Genomic DNA, 20790 nt, shown 5'->3' with positions numbered 1-20790 from the left:
ATATCACAAAGCACAATTTTCACTTAAGAACTGCTACATCTTCAGAAGACAGGCTCACTATAACACTCCGATTCCTTGCTACAGGAGAGGGTTATGTTAGGTTAGGTTAGGTTATGTTAGGTTAGGTCAGGTTAGGTCTCCAATCTTCTTAATCTATTTTTGTATTCAGGGTGCCTCACGTTGTAAAGCGCCTCATCAGCTTCAGACATCTCTATTAATTCTGTAGTTGTCGGCACACACCAATTGTATTTACCGGCAATGGTTATAAAAACACTACAGACGATAGAACGCTGCAGCGATGCTAGCACTCTACGTGGTAACATATCGCATTGCAGTGAACAGAAGACAAGCGATTTCTTTGATCAAATATACGGCCTCGGCCTAGATTTGATCAAATATTGGACGACATTTGTCAAAGATCCCTATTACACTATCAAATATCTTTGACAAAGATATTGGACAAAGAAATTTGATAGTGTAATACCGGCCTTAAGCAAGTACAACTCTCGCTCGGGCCAGTAGCTAGCGTCAGCTGTGCCAGCGTGAGAACCAAATTCTGCTCTCCTCGCAGCTCCACGACGAGCTACACTTTCAATGCAAGGTGACGACACGTAATCATTTGCTACGTTACAAGCATTAGCCATTACGTTGCGGATCTACAGAGTAAACTCGTCTTGTGTCTCAAGAGAAATTATTACCTTCGTAGTTTCACGATCGAGAGTCCACCTGGGTGGACGGCTGCACAGTTTTTCTTTTTCAGAAAAGTTATTATGATTTCTGTGTTACTAGTCTGATTTGAAATGGAAGTAGTCACTATATAAAATAAGCTTTTCTCATTTTTTAAAAATATTACTAACCTTGAAAATAAACAAGGTCTTCCGTCGAAGTACCAGCATTCTCAAAGGGTTCCGTCAGAGGCAAAGTTTGGGAACCACTCGTCTAGGAACCTCGTATCAGAGACACGGTATGAAAAGTAAATAACTGTAGAAGGAATGAATGACCGTATTTGTAATTACATAAATACGGTATCCATTAATTACCCCATTCCAATTGATCTGCTTATTACGACTAGCTCGCACAGTACTAGAAAATTCCCCTTAAGTCTTTCGTTGTTGTCAACTTTAGACACCGAATGTATGGTGTGGCTATCGTTGACTTTCTGAAGTGATTTAAAACTCATTGTAGATTTGGATACCGCCGTCTTTCCAGTGGAAGGTAGGTATTCGTATCTAATTTGATAATTTTTTTTACGTTCAGCGCAAGTAGGGCCCCTAGCCCCTGCTAAATCTAGAAGTCCACCAACAAATTGGTGGACAGACTTGAGAGGAAGGAAAGGAGATATCACCTTGTAATATCTGTGTAGCGCCTCCTTGTTTGACGTAATTAGTTTTGAAGCGTAAGAGCACGCTGTAACACGAGCAACATCCAACTCCACAGATTCCGTCTGATGCTGGCGGCCCAATCCATGATGAAGATATAAAATTTAAAAAAGGAAAACCACTCCACAGACCTCATTAACGCTGACCGAAGGACCAGCCCAGAACATTAAAAATTCTCACAAGGTGATATCGTCAAACTGATTTCAGTCGGGACTCTGGAAAATATGTCCCTTGAGGAGCCTTTGAGGACGACAGCGCCAGGCCAGAGATGAACAGTAAATCACCCACTGTGTGCTCCGTCTGCCTATTGCGCCAGCTAGCAATGGAAAGTATAAAGCTATGTAGCGAGAAAGGACGGTTACAAATGGAATGGTTCAAATGGCTCTGAGCACTATAGGACTTAACGGCTGAGGTTATCTGTCCCTTAGAACTTAGAACTACTTAAACCTAACTAACCTAAGGACATCAAACACATTCATGCCCGAGGCAGGATTCGAACCTGCGACCGTAGCGGTCGCGCAGTTCCAGACTGAAGCGCCTAGAACGGCTCGGCCACTCCGGCCGGCTACAAATGGAGTGGGGGTATTTAGGGACTTTTCAGTAGTGATGTCAGCAGTTCAAAGTAATGAGGAACAGAAAGCCCTGATAAAGCACCTCTGAAGAGAACGAGCAACATTAAAAAGCCTCGACCGCAATGGAGCTAAGAAGCAGCTCTATGCACCATTCGTACTTCTCCAAGTTAGATCGGAGATTCAGCTTTGTTAAATATGTCAAGAGGGTTAAGGAATGGTCACTTCGGTCCGTTTTAGTACTACTAAATTTGTAGCATAGTGAGCTTTATTCTAGTCGATTGCTGATTTCCAATCAGCTCTCCGCTGATTCTGAGTATACGTAGTGAGCAAGTCACTATAGTCGAATAGGGTGGCACTGGGCTGGGTGCAGCAGCTCCACGCTCCTACCTCAACCAATCACGTAAAGCGATTTTGTAAACATCTCTATGGCAACGCCTCAGTGCTGTCGCAGCTATGCAGACATCTGCAGCCGTTAGCGTTATGCAGCTGAAAGCTGGCAACTGCGCTGCTAGCTGTCAGCGATGTTATGCCGATTCCACTATTGTTTGTCACTAAATCCCCTGAAGTGTGTCACCTCACAAGAAGAAGTCGCCTAATGCTGGCTTTCGGAAACGAATTAACATCGTACTCTGTACTCTGGCTGAGAATTAATGAGACGGAGTGGGTATAATTTACTGTTTCTTAATTGAAACCTTTTCTTTGCGGCGCTATGACAGGGGTAAGGGATGGCTAGCAGAGAGAACATGTTTCGTACGAAACCCGGCAATGTTGCCCAAACAAAGTTTTAAAAACTCCGTCCGAACAGACTGCGGAAGGCCCGACGGTATCGACCGACCGCCGTGTCATCCTTAGCCGATAGGCCTCAGTGAATGCGGATAGGGAGGGGCATGTGGTCGGCACACCGCCCTCCCATCTCACTCAAGTGGCTCCTCAGTTTGCCTCACAAGGGCTGAGTGCACCCCGCTTGCCAACAGCGCTCGGCGGACCCAGACGGTCATCCATCCAAAGGCTAGCCAGGCCCGACAACGCTTAACCTCTGTGGTACAAGAGTACACAAACACATAGCAGAATAACACAAGAGGAAAGGGCAGGGTTTGTTTTCAGTGTAACATTTGGTACTGCAGTCCTACCTAAAACTTCATTCCATAGATCTTTCGTCTTATTTCAACATTTGTTTCCACCAAAAAAATCCTATCCAAGCATGCTTTCTGTATTTATATGTTCACATATTTCTTACCTCGTTATTTATTTTCCATTATCTTACCTCATCATTTATTTCCAAGAAAATCCTACCTAAACCTGTTGTCCCTAAACCCTACTTTTTTGCTCATATCCTCTTTCAAAATACTTTTTTGGCCAAACCATTTTCTAATAACTTCTCAATGCATTTCTTCCAATTCATCACAACTCGTTCTCTCATATAGCCTACCCCATCTTAAGCTAACTTAAATCTACTGAGCTCAGATGCTAAACTAAGGAACGAGGCAATGCAGCAGCACAAGACAATTAACACACACAGCAATGATAAAAAATACAAATGGCAAAGCAAGCAGCATAAATTAGCAAAGCAAATGCAATATTACAACTAATATAAGGCAATGCGCAGCAAACAAGAAAAATAAATTCCTAGTAAAACTGGCTTAACAGAGTAATGTAAAGTGAAATTTAGTAGCACTATGCCTGGCAAACAGCAGCAGCAAATGCAATAACTTATATCTAAACATGACATAGCTCAAGCAGAAAAAATATTACACTAAAAATGGCCATGTCTAATACCTATGTCACATCTTAACACTAGAGCGAAGCATCACAAAAACTTACTCTGCAAGAAAGTTACCAAGTCATTAAAAAAAATTATTTATGCAATTCCTGTGAAGGGAAATGTCTGTTTGTGCTCTCTTTTCTAAGAAAGTATATGAGAAACGTATTCTTTACTGGGTCTGTAGACAGAAAATAGTGATATTAGTACATCTATTAAATTTTATAATAACCAATGCTGTAGTGCAGCTAGAAACTAGATATTAAAGAAAATGAGCAAATATGTACAAAGGAAGGCATGAAACATCATTCATTAGCCATATAGCATTTCATAAGGTAGTAAAAAAAATCTCTCAACTAGTAAGACAGTAGTCATAATCAGGTGTATAGACATAAAATATTTCTCATCATTTCATTAGACATTTCAGTAAATATAATAAATTAAGAGTTCCACACTGTTATCATATGTTTTCAAGTTTGAGGGTGTCGTATTTGCGATGCTTTCTACAAAGGAATGTCAATAGCGAGGATAATGGGCCCCTTTTTTTTCACCTGTGCCTCTGAAAGGCACACACAAGTGGCTTTTTTCCAGGCGATTGTCACGCAGCTGGGTGCCCACGACGCATTATGTTCAGGTGGTCACTTAACTTTCTTATCGAAATATTTACGACACCAGTTTGCACCACAGTGACAGTCTCATATACAAATAAAATTTCACAAGTCGAGAAATTACAGTAGAAAAGTGTAGAAACAAAATCCTATAAATATAACAGTGTACAAGAAATATTCGTCGGTATTGTGATACATTCACGCATTTACACACATTTCATAACTCTTAAAGTACGATTTTTGGTTTCCAACATCCTTTTTCACAAGTCAGAGTCCCTAACCACTACTCATTATTCCTTACCTTATTACACATATTCGTTGACACTTCTTCAATATTTCATCTTAATAAATACGTAGCATAATCAAATTCCTCATATATGGTAGCATCATCTTATTGATCATAAACATACCTCAACACCATAATACACATCGTCGTAAAAATAACATCATAACACCTCAGTCAAATCTCAAAAACGTCGTAGCTTACTGCAATAATGTCAAAACCTAAAAAAAATTCTCTGCCATTTCAATAGTGTCATCTACCTCAAACGTACTTTACAATCATGCTCCCTTACCGAATACATCATTCAAAGCTCTCATAGTAACACAATGGTTCCGAAAAAATATGAACAGTTCACATAGTGCAGACAAAATACAATTTCATAAGTGTGAAATCATCTAACTGTGTAATTGTGTAAACATGTGTCACTGACATAGTAAAAAAATTTTTGTTTCTCTGTTAAATAATCAGAAAGCTGTGTAATTCAGTGTTAGAGAAATATGTTACCGATATGTAAAGTTGTATAAGCAAATACCATATTAGCTAGGGCTCCTTGTGCTTGCCACACACATGGTACACAAAGTAAGCGTGTACCCCCCTGAGGATTAATGTAATTATACCCTCAGGTGTTACAGATTACAGCAATGGAACGAAATGTATCACGGAAAACCTTTGTATCATTGTACTTCAAATATCTTTAAAAATAAATGATTTAAGTACAAAATTAATCACTCAAATACGTGTCCTGTAGCGCTAAATGTGCGTCTTGCTGTAAGATAATCTCTGTGGAAGTGTCATAGTTATTGTCCTCCGAAAACTAAGTGCTTCAGAAGTCAATGTACTTACCTCATGATGGACAAAAGTGAAATGCTATGCTTATAGATATCTTAGTTATTACGCTTATTGCCATGATGGAGAAAGTACTGTGCTGTAACGTATTGTTGTGGTACGGAAAAGGCTGTCTCATTGTAACTATACCACAAAAGTTACTACTAAAACATGTTTTACTTTCCAGAATAATACAGAAAAACTGTGCAGATATGAAACAGAAACACCGCAAAAGCAACATTGTAAATTGTCACTCATTAGTAGCGTCGTGATAAAATCGTGTAGCTGTCACATAACCTAACCACTGTGTCATCTGGTATCTCACAGAAAGTACTTTAAATCCAGAATGTATTTCCAAGTAAACCAAAATGTTGCATTAAAATCTCATTAGCAGTACTGGTAAATGTTCTAAGTATGTGAGCCTTATAGACGTTACGTAATCGTGCAACTAACAAGCAAGAATGTACACACACAATAACACTGTGTCGTCTGTTCACAATAACAAGACATAAAATTCACACCTAGCGACAGCATGGTTTCTGTTCGCAACACGAGAAAGACAAACAACACTGAATAGTCACTGGAACACTGCACTAAAAAGTTGGCAAATGTGACACCACAGTCGAGAGCAGGTGGAGGGAAACTGGACAGAAGATGGGAAAACAAAAGAAAGTGGGGAAAGGAGAGTAAAAGCGAAGGGGGGAACCGGGAAAGGAGCTGATGGAGGATGAGGACCCAGAAGAGGGGTGGGGGGCAGACGCGACAGGGAGTGGGGTAGGCAGAGGAGGGGAATACAAAAGGACTGGGGGGGAGAAGGGAGGTAGGGAGAGGTTTGGTTTAGTGGGGAGAAAACAGGACGGAAGGGGGGGGAAGAGGGAGCCCAGGGAAAGGACAGAGGAAAGGAGGGGGAGTGAGGATCAGAGTTGATAGGAAGGATAAATGGAGGGAGAGAGGGCATCATCCGGGAGGGGGAGTTGACGGAAGCCACCTTGGGAAAGGAGATGGAGGGTGTAGAGATGGAGGGTAGGGGGGACACAACGGTGAAGACGTGGCAGGGGGCGGGGATGGGAGAGGAGAGGAGCAACCAGGGGGTGAGGGGGTTCAAGACGGCGGGAGGTGTAGAGGATGCGGATATGTTCGAGGAATAGGAGCAGATGGGGGAAAGGAATGAGATCATAGAGAATCCGCGTGGGGGACGGGAGGCGGATACGGAAGGCGAGGCAGAGTGCATGACGCTCAAGGATCTGGAGGGAATTATAGAATTTGGTGGGAGCAGATATCCAGGCGGGACTGGCATAACAGAGGATTGGACGGATTAAGGATTTGTAGGTGTGGAGGATGGTAGAGGGGTGCAAACCCCATGTCCGGCCAGAGAGGAGTTTGAGGAGTCGGAGGCGGTTGCGGGCTTTGGATTGGATGGAGCGGAGATGAGGTATCCAGGTGAGGTGACAGTCAATGGTGAGGCCAAGGTAGGTGAGGGTGGGGGTGAGGCGGACAGGACGTGCGCAGACAGTAAGGGAGAAATCCAGGAGCTGGAAGGAGCGAGTGGTACGACCTACGATGATTGCCTGGGTCTTGGAAGGATTGAGTTTCAGGAGCCATTGGTTACACCATGCAGCAAAAAGGTCAAGGTGATTCTGGAGAAGGCGTTGGGACCGTTGGAGGGTAGGAGCGAGGACGAGGAATGCGGTGTCATCAGCATATTGCAAGAGGTGTACTGGAGGGGGGGTTGGGGCATATCTGCCGTGTACAGGAGGTAGAGGAGAGGGGAGAGGACAGAGCCCTGGGGCACACCGGCAGAGGGGTAGAAGGTGTGGGAATTGGCATGATGGATGGTAACATAGGAGGGGCGGTGGGAGAGGAAGGAGGCCACCAGACGGATGTAGTTGATAGGAAGGGCGTAGGTTTGGAGTTTAAACAGGAGACCGGGATGCCAGACACGGTCGTAGGCCTTTTCGAGGTCAAGTGAGTCAAAAATGGCGGAGCGACGGGAGTTAAGCTGGAGGGAGAGGAGATGAGTGAGGCGGAGGAGTTGGTCATCAGCAGAGAAGGAAGGTCGAAAGCCACATTGGGTGTTTGGGAGGAGGTGGTTTTGGTGGAGGTGGAGATGGATGCGCCGGGAAAGGATGGATTCCAAGAGCTTGCTGAACACCGATGTGAGACAGATAGGACGATAGGAAGAGGCATCAGATGGAGGCTTGTTGGGTTTGGAGAACATCAGGATACGGGAGGTTTTCCACAGGTCGGGATAGAAGCCAGTGGCAAGGATGACATTGTAGAGGGTGGCAAGGAGGGAAAGGAAGGAGGGAGGGCAGTGTTTGAGGTGGCGGTAGGTAACGCAGTCGTGGCCAGGAGCAGTGTTGCGTTTAGTGCGGAGTGTGAGGCTGATGTCCTGTGTAGTGATGGGAGTGTTAAGTGCAGAAGGTGGGGTGTGGCCCAAGTACTGGAAGCTAGGAGCAAGGGGAGGAACAGAGGTATTCGTACGGTCCATGACATCAGGGAAGAGGGAATAATCAAAGTGGGGATCATCTGGGATGGAAAAAACATCAGAGAGGTGGGAGGCAAAGTGGTTGGCCTTACTGAGGTTGTCAGGAAAGGGACGGTCATTAAGGAGAGGGTACTGGGGGGTGGGGCGGTTCCCAGTAAGGCGGTGGAAAGCAGACCAATACTTGGAAGAGTTGATGGGGAGCGTGTGTTGAGTTGTGTACATGTCTGGCGCCAGGCTCGGCGTTTCTTCGCAACAAGCAGGTTGCGGATGTGTCGCTGTAATTGCCGGTGGCGGGTAAGTGTATCCCGGTCACGAGTGCGGAGAAAAGAGCGTTAGAGGCGGCGGGACTCTCGAAGGAGAAGGACGGCCTGTGGAGGCAGGGCGGGGCGGTGAGGGTGGATGGCTTTGGTGGGGATATGGGTGGCGACGAGGTCAGACAAGGTCTGGTGCAGGAAGGCAGCAGTGCGAGAGATGTCATCAGGAGACTGGAGGGTAAGGTCGTGGCCATCAACCTGGGTGTGAATGGAATCCCAGTAGGCATCCCAGTTGGCACGGGAGTAATCATGGTCAAGTTTAGGAGGGACGGCAGGGCGAGGAGCGTGGCGGGGATGGCGACCATTAGAGATAGTGAGGAGGACAGGAGCATGGTCACTGCCAATGAGGTCAAGGACATCCACGGTGATGCACCCAAGGAGGTTTGGAGAGGCAAGGACCACATCAGGAGTGGTGTTGGATTCGGGCCGGGTGTGCTGAGGCAGGGGAACCAGGTCTCCCTGGAGAGTGGTGAGAAACTGATGCCACCGCCGAAGGTCAGCAGGATCACGGCTGTGGATATTGAGGCCGGCGGCAATCACGTAGGTGGAGAAGGTGCGGTCAATGTGGGCCAGGAAATCGTACGGGATGGGGGTGCGAGGGCGGACATAAATGGTGGCACAGGTGATGCTAAGGGTGGGGAAGAAGAGGCTGAGGGTGAGATGCTCGGCAGGATTGTTAAGGAGAGGTTGGGGCCGGACAGGGAGGTGCTTGAGGTGGCCTATAGCAACTCCGCCACGCGCGAGAGGGTACGGGTTATCAGTGCGGTGTAGAGTGTAAGGAGCCATGGAGACGGAGATACGGGGTTGAAGGAAGGTTTCATTTAGGATGAAGGCATCCACGCGGTGCTGACGTAGGGTGTGGAGGAAGAGGAGTTTGTGGGTGGGCAGGGAGCGAATGTTGTGGTACAGGATATGGTACGGTTGTTGTACCATGGGAGTGGAGAGTTAGACAAGGGTGGTGAGGGGGGTGAAGGTGAAGTGGGCCTGGTTGTGGGAGTATGTGGCATAGGTGGTAAGATGGAAGATGCAACGGGCAGCGAGGGCGATTTGGGAAAGAGTGTGTGAGCGCTGGAAGGGGTGGATGTTTTGGAGCACAATGGTGGTGAAGCGGATGATGTCCTCAGCAGTAGGGGGAGGGCGGAGCGAGTTGTTGGGGTGGATGGGGTCATCAACAGGACGGACAGGCATGGTGAGCTCAGGGGTTACTGGTGGAGGTTTCGCTACGGAAGGCACTAACTACTGATAGGGATAGTTAGCAAATGAAAGATTTTAATAGAGAACAAACAATGTATTTACCTTAATATCATCAAAAGTCATAATATACAGGGCTATTACAAATGATTGAAGCGATTTCATAAATTCACTGCAGCTCCATTCATTGACATATGGTCACGACACACTACAGATACATAGAAAAACTCATAAAGTTTTGTTCGGCTGAAGCCGCACTTCAGGTTTCTGCCGCCAGAGCGCTCGAGAACGCAGTGAGACAAAATGGCGACAGGAGCCGAGAAAGCGTATGTCGTGCTTGAAATGCACTCACATCAGTCAGTCATAACAGTGCAACGACATTTCAGGACGAAGTTCAACAAAGATCCACCAACTCCTAACTCCATTCGGCGATGGTATGCGCAGTTTAAAGCTTCTGGATGCCTCTGTAAGGGGAAATCAACGGGTCGGCCTGCAGTGAGCGAAGAAACGGTTGAACGCGTGCGGGCAAGTTTCACGCGTAGCCCGCGGAAGTCGACGAATAAAGCAAGCAGGGAGCTAAACGTACCACAGCCGACGGTTTGGAAAATCTTACGGAAAAGGCTAAAGCAGAAGCCTTACCGTTTACAATTGCTACAAGCCCTGGGACCCGATGACAAAGTCAAACGCTTTGAATTTTCGGCGCGGTTGCAACAGCTCATAGAAAAGTATGCGTTCAGTGCGAAACTTGTTTTCAGTGATGAAGCAACATTTTTTCTTAATGGTGAAGTGAACAGACACAATGTGCGAATCTGGGCGGTAGAGAATACTCACGCATTCGTGCAGCAAATTCGCAATTCACCAAAAGTTAACATGTTTTGTGCAATCTCACGGTTTAAAGTTTGCGGCCCCTTTTTCTTCTGCGAAAAAAACGTTACAGGACACGTGTATCTGGACATGCTGGAAAATTGGCTCATGCCACAACTGGAGACCGACAGCGCCGACTTCATCTTTCAACAGGATGGTGCTCCACCGCACTTCCATCATGATGTTCGGCATTTCTTAAACAGGAGATTGGAAAACCGATGGATCGGTCGTGGTGGAGATCATGATCAGCAATTCATGTCATGGCCACCACGCTCTCCCAACTTAATCCCATGCGATTTCTTTCTGTGGGGTTATGTGAAAGATTCAGTGTTTAAACCTTCTCTACCAAGAAACGTGCCAGAACTGCGAGCTCGCATCAACGATGCTTTCGAACTCATTGATGGGGACATGCTGCGCCGAGTGTGGGAGGAACTTGATTATCGGCTTGATGTCTGCCGAATCACTAAAGGGGCACATATCGAACATTTGTGAATGCCTAAAAAAACTTTTTGAGTTTTTGTATGTGTGTGCAAAGCATTGTGAAAATATCTCAAATAATAAAGTTATTGTAGAGCTGTGAAATCGCTTCAGTCATTTGTAATAACCCTGTATATAGCAGTTCATGACATCCAGTCTTACAAATTTCAAAACTCCGCCATTTCTTTCCCCACATCCACCACTGCTGGCGGCTCACCTCCAACTGCGGCCGGTATTACACTATCAAATTTCTTTGTCAAAGATTTGATCAAAGATGTGATCCAATATTCCGTCCAATATATTTGACAAAGATCTTTGACGTAGCGCTAGACGGGGTATTACACTGTCATCAAAGTTTTCGTCAAAGTTCAAGATGGCTGACAAAAACAAATTGTTATTAACCACAGCAGCTGCTGCTTGTGCCACAATTGCTGTGTGTGCACATGCGATACAGAAGTGGGGGAAAAAAAGGAAACGTACTTGGGTGAAGCTGTGGGTTTCACGACGAGACGAAAAAAGCATTCAGCAAAACTTGTTACGTGAGCTAATAGTGGAAGACGTCAAGTCATACATCAATTTCTTGCGAATGGTTGAGCATACTTTTCAGTATGTTCTCGGTGAAGTGATACCTCATATCTCAAAACACAATACTCACCTAAGAACTGCTATATATGCAGAAGACAGGCTCACTGTAACACTACGATTCCTTGCTACAGGAGAAAGTTACTCTAGCTTACAGTACAGCACTCGAATTCCACAATGCACATTAAGTAAAATAATACCTGAAACGTGTGAAGCAATTTATAAAGCAGTAAAGGACCATTGTCTGAAGGTAAATAAATGTTCGATACACTTTATATTCATGAAGATAAATTGTTATTATTTTATTTATTTAATTTTATTTACATGGCAAATTTCAATTGATGTGTGATACCACAAAATTAATAGAGATGTATGAAGCGGATGAGACACTTTACAATGTGAGGCACCCTGATCATAAAAATATATTAAGAAGATTGTAGAGACACAACAATTATACACACATATATATTTATGGAATGGAATCCTCATCCTCTATTCCAGCCTGCTGCAAGGCAGCCTGGATATATCCAGAGGTGGATGGTTGTGCACGGGCTGTCGCATGCAGCAAATCCCACCTGTCCATTAATGTCCGCTCCAGACTGTGCATAGTGGCACCTTTTCCATTTCACGCAGTTCTGCTGCGAGTGGGCGCCAAGGGCACTGTAGCGGTCTTCATGGACAGGCATGGTTCTGACAGCATCAGCCATAGCCTGTAGTGTCCTGCTGGCCTCCACCATGACGTTTGTTGCCACGTCTGGCGTGACTTTCCTCCTTTTAGTGGGAGGCCGCTCTTGACGCAGGGGCTGGGGCTGTGGCTGTGCCTCGCGACATGCGACAGGCTCTTGCATGTCATGCTATAAAATAAAAGACAAAAGCCATTAGTTACGTATTTCCTTGCACATACATAAATCTTATTTATTTACAGGTACCCACAAGCAGAGGAGAATGGGAGCAAATTGCAGAGGATTTCGAGAAGAAGTGGAACTGTTATAACACTATAGGAGCAATGGACGGAAAGCACATTCGTATTAAATGTCCACAAGCTAGTGGATCTCACTTTTTCAATTATAAATCCTTCAACAGTATCATTTTATTTGCCATGGCAGATGCTTCCTACAAATTTTTGTATGTAGATGTAGGAACTAATAGGCGTGTTGGTGATGCTGGAGTGTTTTCAAAAAGCAAACTACGTGAGTGTCTCATTGACCGATCTATGCTCAACATTCCTGAAGGCAGGAAGCTTGGGAACACAAACATTACAACTCCAATGGTAGTACTGGCAGATGACGCTTTTCCTCTGAGTTATAACATTATGAAGCCATACCCCTTAAAAGGAATCACAAAAGAAGAAAAGGTTTTCAATTACCGACTGTCACGAGGGAGAAGATTAGTGGAGGGCAGCTTTGGCATTCTTGCAAGTCGTTTCAGGATTTTTCTTACTACCATTAATCTGCCTCCTGAAAAAGTTACCACAATAACACTGGCTGCCTGCACATTGCACAACTTGTTAACTGAGAGAAGAAAACACTTTTACACTCGTCAGGAACCAGTGTCTGCCGTAGTAGGAAACTGCAGTTATCTTGAGACACAAAGCACTGAGGACCTACAGCAAATGGAACCAACAGCTTGCCAAGCTGCTTCTGGACGTACAGTACACGGGAGAGCAGTTAGGGAATACTTTAAGACATTTTACAATGGCGCTGGGAAAGTGCCCTGGCAAGATAATCACATTTAGTAACGTAAAATGCAAACAAATGTACATACCTCAAACATTTCCTCAAACGTCGATGTGGCACGTTCACTTCCTGTTTCACTTTCCGTGCTCTCCATATTGCACACACTCTCGTCGGCCTCTGTTGACTGGTCGAGAAATTTGAGCATTTGGAACCAGTACACTTGTGGTGCGTACGCCGCCTGCGCACTGGCTCCACATTTGCTTTTATGCATCTGCAATATTAGTAATGAAAATAATTTAAACTACTTGTAGGTTACGTAAACATTATTGTATGCTTCAAGTTGCTGCAGTGGACAAATTAATGCTAATCATTTGTATGACATGTAAACTTTACTTGCATAAATAAATATAAATGAATATGTCAATACGTACTTTTGCTTTCTCGTACAAGTAGCTAGTCCGGAGGCCATTTATCTTCCTCTTGATATCTTCGGCCGTACATCCAGGCCGTATGTCACGGCTAATAATCTCTGCTATATTTGTATAGCTCTCCAATCTTCTTAATCTATTTTTATAATCAGGGTGCCTCACATTGTAAAGCGCCTCATCCGCTTCATACATTTTGTGGTAGACGCCATACACCAATTGTATTTAGCAGCCATGTTTACAAACACAAAAGATGACAGAACGCTCCAGCGATGCTGGCGCTCCATTTGTATGACATGTAAACTTTACTTGCATAAATAAATATAAATGAATATGTCAATACGTACTTTTGCTTTCTTGTACGAGTAGCTAGTGCGGAGGCCATTTATCTTCCTCTTGATATCTTCGGCCGTACATCCAGGCCGTATGTCACGGCTAATAATCTCTGCTATATTTGTATAGCTCTCCAATCTTCCTAATCTATTTTTATAATCAGGGTGCCTCACATTGTAAAGCGCCTCATCCGCTTCATACATTTCAATTAATTTTGTGGTAGACGCCACACACCAATTGTATTTAGCAGCCATGTTTACAAACACAAAAGATGACAGAACGCTCCAGCGATGCTGGCGCTCCGCGTGGTAGCATATCGCATTGCAGTGAACAGAAGACAAACGATTTCTTTGATCAAATATACGGCCTCGGCCTAGATTTGATCAAATATTGGACGACATTTGTCAAAGATCCCTATTACACTATCAAATATCTTTGACAAAGATATTGGACAAAGAAATTTGATAGTGTAATACCGGCCTGCGCAACGCTATGCGCTGTTCACATCCAGCTGCCCAACACTACAATGGCAGACAACAATGCAAACTAGCCACAGACTGCACACAGCACAGCCAGTGATTTTCATACAGAGCGCTACGTAACGTTGCCAATAACAAAACATAAACAGCCTACTTACAAGCTCTTGATATTCATACAGCTCCTTCTCTTTTCTCCAGAGGCCTCTTTCATTTTCCTGAAGGCGGTATCTACCTTTCTCCTAGTGAAATATGCTTTCAAATTTTTACATTTGTCCTCTAGCCATTCCTGCTTAGCCATTTTGCACTTGCTGTCGATCTCATTTTTTAGAATTTTGTATTCTCGTTCATCTGCTACATTTGCTGAAATTTTAAATTTTCATTTTTCATGAATAAAATTCAGAATCTCCTGTGTAATCCAAGGATTTCAGCTAGGCCTGGTCTTTTTTCTGTTCGATCCTTTGCTGCCTTCACTATTTCATCTCTTGCAGCTTCCCATTCGTTTTCCACACTGCTCCTTTACCCTGTTCTACTCATCCATTGCCTAATACTCCCTCTGGAACTTTCAACAACCTCTGCTTCTCTCAACTTATCCGGGGCCCATCTCCTTAATCTCGTACCTTTTTGCGGTTCCTTCAGCTAAAATCTACAGTTCATAACTAATAAATTGTGGTCAGAGTCCATATTTGCTCTTGGAAGTGTCTTACAGTTTAAAATCTGGTTTCGAAATCTCTGTCTTACCATTATATAATCAATCTGAAACCTTCAATTGTCTCTAGGTCTCTACCACGTATAGGAGACCGGAATTCGACAATAGGAAAAAATGATAAGGGAAAAAATACTGGGTGAATATGGTCGTCCGGTAAATATGGACTCTTAAAATACATGCTTAAGAGCTATCAGCACTTTTTCAGTAGAAGAGATTTGTCATAATAGTGAAGATGAGCAAATGCTCATAGCTGTTAAGATATACATTTTAGAGCCCATATTTACTGGCCTTTTCTCTTATTTTAGTCCGCACTACATCTACATCTACATCTACATCCATACTCCGCAAGCCACCTGACGGTGCGTGGCGGTGGGTACCCTTAGTACCTCTATCAGTTCTCCCTTCTATTCCAGTCTCGTATTGTTCGTGGAAAGAAGGATTGTCGGTATGCTTCTGTGTGGGCTCTAATCTTTCTGATTTTATCCTCATGGTCTCTTCGCGAGATAGACGTAGGAGGGAGCAATATACTGCTGGACTCTTCGGTGAAGGTATGTTCTCGAAACTTTAACAAAAGCCCGTACCGAGCTACTGAGCGTCTCTCCTGCAGAGTCTTCCACTGGAGTTTATCTGTCATCTCCGTAACGCTTTCGCGATTACTAAATGATCCTGTAACGAAGCGCGCTGCTCTCCGTTGGATCTTCTCTATCTCTTCTATCAACCCTATCTGGTACGGATCCCACACCGCTGAGCAGTATTCAAGCAGTTGGCGAACAAGCGTACTGTAAACCACTTCCTTTGTTTTCGGATAGCATTTCCTTAGGATTCTTCCAATGAATCTCAGTCTGGCATCTGCTTTACCGACGATCAACTTTATATGATCATTCCATTTTAAATCACTCCTAATGCGTACTCCCAGATAATTTATGGAATTAACTGCTTCCAGTTGCTGACCTGCTATTTTGTAGCTAAATGATAAGGGATCTATCTTTGTATGTATTCGCAGCACATTACACTTGTCTACATTGAGATTCAATTGCCATTCCCTGCACCATGCGTCAATTCGCTGCAGATCCTCCTGCATTTCAGTACAATTTTCCATTGTTACAACCTCTCGATACACCACAGCATCATCTGAAGAAAGCCTCAGTGAACTTCCGATGTCATCCACCAGGTCATTTATGTATATTGTGAACAGCAACGGTCCCATGACACTCCCCTGTGGCACACCTGAAATCACTCTTACTTCGGAAGACTTCTCTCCATTGAGAATGACATGCTGCGTTCTGTTATCTAGGAACTCCTCAATCCAATCACACAATTGGTCTGATAGTCCATATGATCTTACTTTGTTCATTAAACGACTGTGGGGAACTGTATCGAACGCCTTGCGGAAGTTAAGAAACACGGCATCTACCTGTGAACCCGTGTCTATGGCCCTCTGAGTTTCGTGGACGAATAGCGCGAGGTGGGTTTCACACGATCGTCTTTTTCGAAACCCATGCTGATTCCTACAGTGTAGATTTCTAGTCTCCAGGAGAGTCATTATACTCGAACATAATACGTGTTCCAAAATTCTACAACTGATAGACGTTAGAGATATAGGTCTATAGTTCTGCACATCTGTTCGACGTCCCTTCTTGAAAACGGGGATGACCTGTGCCCTTTTCCAATCCTTTGGAACGCTACGCTCTTCTAGAGACCTACGGTACACCGCTGCAAGAAGGGGGGCAAGTTCCTTCGCGTACTCTGTGTAAAATAGAACTGGTATCCCATCAGGTCCAGCGGCCTTTCCTCTTTTGAGCGATTTTAATTGTTTCTCTACCCCTCTTTCGTCTATTTCGATATCTACCATTTTGTCATCTGTGCGACAATCTAGAGAAGGAACTACAGTGCAGTCTTCCTCTGTGAAACAGCTTTGGAAAAAGACATTTAGTATTCCTCTGTTTCAGTACCATTTTGGTCACAGAGTGTCTGGACATTTTGTTTTGATCCACCTACCGCTTTGACATAAGACCAAAATTTCTTAGGATTTTCTGCCATGTCAGTACATAGAACTTTACTTTCGAATTCATTGAACGCCTCTCGCATAGCCCTCCTCACACTACATTTCGCTTCGCGTAATTTTTGTTTGTCTGCAAGGCGTTGGCTATGTTTATGTTTGGTGTGAAGTTCCCTTTGCTTCCGCAGCAGTTTTCTAACTCGGTTGTTGTACCACGGTGGCTCTTCTCCATCTCTTACGATCTTGCTTGGCACATACTCATCTAACGCATATTGTACGATGGTTTTGAACTTTGTCCACTGATCCTCAACACTATCTGTACTTGAGACAAAACTTTTGTGTTGAGCCGTCAGGTACTCTGTAATCTGCTTTTTGTCACTTTTGCTAAACAGAACAATCTTCCTACCTTTTTTAATATTTCTATTTACGGCTGAAATCATCGATGCCGTAACCGCTTTATGATCGCTGATTCCCTGTTCTGCATTAACTGTTTCAAATAGTTCGGGTCTGTTTGTCACCAGAAGGTCTAATATGTTATCGCCACGAGTCGGTTCTCTGTTTAACTGCTCAAGGTAGTTTTCAGACAAAGCACTTAAAAAAATTTCACTGGATTCTTTGTCTCTGCCACCCGTTATGAACGTTTGAGTCTCCCAGTCTATATCCGGCAAATTAAAATCTCCACCCAGAACTATAACATGGTGGGGAAATCTACTCGAAATATTTTCCAAATTATCCTTCAGGTGCTCAACCACAACAGCTGCTGAGCCAGGGGGCCTATAAAGACATCCAATTACCATGTCTGAGCCTGCTTTAACCATGACCTTCACCCAAATCATTTCACATTTCGGATCTCCGTCAATTTCCTTCGATACTATCGCACTTCTTATCGCTATAAACACGCCTCCCCCTTCACTGTCCAGCCTATTTCTGCGGTATACATTCCAATCTGAGTTTAGGATTTCATTACTGTTTACGTCTGGTTTCAGCCAGTTCTGAAATGTTCTTGCCCTATAACCTTGGCAGCAACATTACCCGTACTCCACTGTCGGAAGTACCAGAACAATTTCCGCTTATAACTCTCGACTCCATCGTTTACGAACCATGGTCTCTTACCTCATATTTATATATTTACCTTTCTCCGTCGTCCCCGAATGTTTCCAATGTCATCACGGAATCAGTCTATAAAATAATAAAGTTTTTACTATATTGTTTATAGATAAACAAATAATAAATCTCATGTGAGTCACAGTTTCATGCGGATGATCTCATCTATCACCATTCTAGTGATTTTCGAACTGGTTTAAACTGGTCCTGTCACCAGTAATCGAAACCAGATCCACCGTTTGTGAGGAATTATTATATTCATGAAATGAGCAAAATGAGTAAGAGCCCAAGGAAAGGTGGAAAAATGTTCTCTAACTGGCGCTAATGAGTTGACAGTACCATCACTAACTGTAACTGTGCATATGCACTATTCACTATGTGCAACAGCTTCCGCGGGATGGTGAGCTACCTCTTTGAAAGTTCCTCTCAGTGTCAAGAGCGTGTTTCAAATCTTCACAGGAAACATTCTTTCTCGGTCAGAGTGTCACAACACTCTATGGAGATGCCATACGCAGACCTAAGTGCACTCAACAAGAGAGTCGCAATGAAATTGAAAGACTCAGTGCAGTAGTAGGGTTTAAAATACCAGTAATCGGCTTGAGTTGTGAATTATTAATCTAAGTGGTCCCGTACTCAGGGAATGAGCGTAGTGTAGCAGAAGTAAGAAACCTGCACCGCCGCTCTAGGCAAGGTCCTAGTCAAGGTTATTTAAAAGGGAGGTTGGACCCGAAGCTATTGGCTGTGATTGGCTGGCGAAGTGACGTCATTGTAAGAGCAAAGCGAGGCAACGGCTAGCGCAGCAAGCTACTCTTATTAAAGACAAGCAACTACTTATAGCAGCAATACGTTCTCAGGAAACTATTTTAAAAAGTTGATTTACCTGTTTAGATGTTTGTAGTGGAAGAAGAGTGCTACTGTCTTGATTTCCGCTTCTGTGTTGCTGCTGCTTTCTGCATTTTATGCTTCATATTTAGGAACCGCATACGAGTGAAAAGTCGTGTTCTGACATACAGTTTTATAACTTGTGAAGAAAACTCCGGATATTTAGTTTGGGCAGCAGTGCATATTGTTTTCACTATATTTTTTCCTTGGAAATACGATCCAATCCATTAAATTCAATAAAAATTAGCTCAAACAGACACCTTATGTAGCCACTCATCTGTTGGAGCTGTAAGCCCAATGCGTGATAGGGCGTCAATACAATCATAATTTTCATTTGTTGGAGGACTTAAAATGTCACCAGACGGCGTTCCCAGTGTGTAGTCACAGTTCTTTGCACGACATGCAATGTAGCCAGCCAGGTAAAGAAATCCTTTAGCAGAGCAGTCACATCCCTGTTTGACAGCAGATTCTTCTGGTGCGGGTTGAAGAGGAAAGTTAATATCTTGTAGCTCGTTTTCACCATATATCATTTGCAGTGCTTCGTTCATGTCGTGCAAAATTCCTGTGAACAGATGTGACGTCAAAAATCCGTCACACTCATCTGCCTCTACTGATGTGTCACTTGACAGGGGAATATCATGAGCATTGTGTCCCAGCAGTAACAGCCGTAATCGATATTTTACTTCTGTTGGAGAAGGGTTCAAATGGAAATGACCAATCCCTCTGATCTGTGAGAAAAAATTTTCCAGTGCATCCTGGTTCAATCCTGCAGTTAAAATATATGCCATTTGTAGTGGGTGAAGATCTGAAAACAGTCCAAATAATGACCGAACAGTTGTCATTATGCCTTTCTGGAATGGGAGCAAGTGATTTGTATTGCCTACGCGCACACGTATACAGTTCTCTTAACATTCTTTCTTGAACATCCTTATGTATCCCATAACAACATGATAACACATTCTTGTTGTACCTCCGAGCATTCAGAATCTCAAATGCGTCGTTTGCTAACAGAAAAAATGGTATTTTATGGCTTTAGCTGTTGTACTCGAAAAAAGTTGCATTGCCAAATAAACCCTTTGACGCTCTCTCCCTTTAACACTAAAGTGAAGCTGTGACAGTTTAGGACACAACTTCATCTCACTCCTATCTAATGCGAGCAGTCTTTCTATAATAGATTTATTAACAATTTTCCCACTTGGAAGCTTTAGTCCGTCATCCAGAAAGTGGTTTCTCATTAATTTAAACAAATGTGGAACATCTGAAAACACCCAGATTCGTTTCTTTTCATACGGCGGATTGGAAAAGCAGGAATTTGTTTCTGTCACATTAAAATCTTTCCACACAGATCGATCTTTTTGTTCCAAGGTCGCACACTAACGCAACAACATCGTAACCAACATCTTGTACAGAGCAGATAATACTGTTTAACCGATCAGCTGTTATTTGTGTGTCAAAATCATAGTAAATGGGTTGCTTCCATCCAGAAAACAAACCACGTACCATAACAAATAGCACGTTAGTGTGTGGCCCTACAACACGATCTTCAACAGGATTATAAGTAATATTGCTATCTACAATACAGATGAGTGGGCTTTCATTAGTTGCAAAACATCTGCCAGCACACCAGGGAATCATCTGAAAGAGCGTGACGTCCATCTCTTAAGTGTTGACGGTCCTGGAAGTGGGAAACCAACCTGATTCCTTAAAAACATAACACTTCCTAGACACAGAACGAAGTGTAACTGCTTTACAAATATCTTCCCTTTGCCACTTTGCTTGTTTCTTTCCACTCAACAAGCGGTTTATCTGTGTTTTTGAAAACAATTTGCCTAATATTTGAGTCA

This window comes from Schistocerca nitens, chromosome 1, assembly GCF_023898315.1.
Source record: "Schistocerca nitens isolate TAMUIC-IGC-003100 chromosome 1, iqSchNite1.1, whole genome shotgun sequence".
NCBI classification, from domain to species: domain Eukaryota; kingdom Metazoa; phylum Arthropoda; class Insecta; order Orthoptera; family Acrididae; genus Schistocerca; species Schistocerca nitens.
This window is presented reverse-complemented; position numbering follows the sequence as displayed.